General features: G+C 48.4%; 1 pseudogene; it reads right to left on the reverse strand.

The window, feature by feature from the left end:
• Positions 1-8: 8 nt before the first annotated feature.
• LOC103399303 (sphingolipid delta(4)-desaturase DES1 pseudogene) lies at positions 9-855 on the reverse strand (annotated as a pseudogene).
• Positions 856-912: the final 57 nt, after the last annotated feature.

A 912-nucleotide genomic window follows, 5' to 3' on the forward strand; every position in this document is an offset into this window, starting at 1 on the left:
CGGTCTGAGCATAGAAGTCTTATTAAGTCTTAGAATAGTGGCTGCTGGGAAAGTGCACCACAAGAGACGGACACGGTGTACTCACCAAAGGAAGCCTGCGTCCCGGAATACTGGGGAAATCATGGTGCTCGTTGTGGTAGCCCACGTTGAACGTTAGCAGGTTGAGGGAGCCGTAGTAAGAGTAGGTCTCGTGGCCTTTGAGGAACATGTAGTGTTCAGCTATGAAGTGACCAGAGATGGGGTGCAAGCCCATCCCCAACATGGAGCCAGCCAGCATGTAGACCACAGGCTTTGCCCCCCACAGCCAGTAGAGCAGAACATTAAATGTGAGCTGGACCGTCAAGTTAATGACTTCCAGCTGGCTGATGGGTTTGGGGTTGATACAAAGAGGTCTGATGGCGTAGAAGAGTGGCTGCAGAATGATCCAGATGAATTTCCTGAAGCGCGTGCAGAAAAACCAGCCTTCAAAAGCAGTGGGAATGTCTACATCGACGCCGTCTCCGCCCAGGTAACGGTGGTGGTCGAGATGGTAGCGCTTGAAGGAAGCAGAGTAGGGCAGGCCAATGGGCAGGTTGGCAAACATGGCAAAGTAGCGGTTCCACATGGCCTTATTGTTTCCAAAGGCTGTGTTGTGGGAGACCTCGTGAATGGCAAGGGTCATTGAGTGGTTGATACAACTGCCAAACGCATAAGTCCAAAACAGAACCCATTTCCAGTCCAAGTCTTTGACCAGGTAGAAAGCTAAAAACTGAATGGCCACCATCATGCACACAATCCATTTCAGCCTGTGGTCAGGACCCATCAAGGACTTGATTTCTGGATATTTAGCTAAACAGGAGAGAGAAAAAAAAGAATAAATACAGTAACATAACCATTGTGATATTGTGTCTCAACTTCTCTATAATATATATA

This window comes from Cynoglossus semilaevis, unplaced genomic scaffold (assembly GCF_000523025.1).
Source record: "Cynoglossus semilaevis isolate Cse_v1.0 unplaced genomic scaffold, Cse_v1.0 C19088128, whole genome shotgun sequence".
Taxonomy (NCBI): domain Eukaryota; kingdom Metazoa; phylum Chordata; class Actinopteri; order Pleuronectiformes; family Cynoglossidae; genus Cynoglossus; species Cynoglossus semilaevis.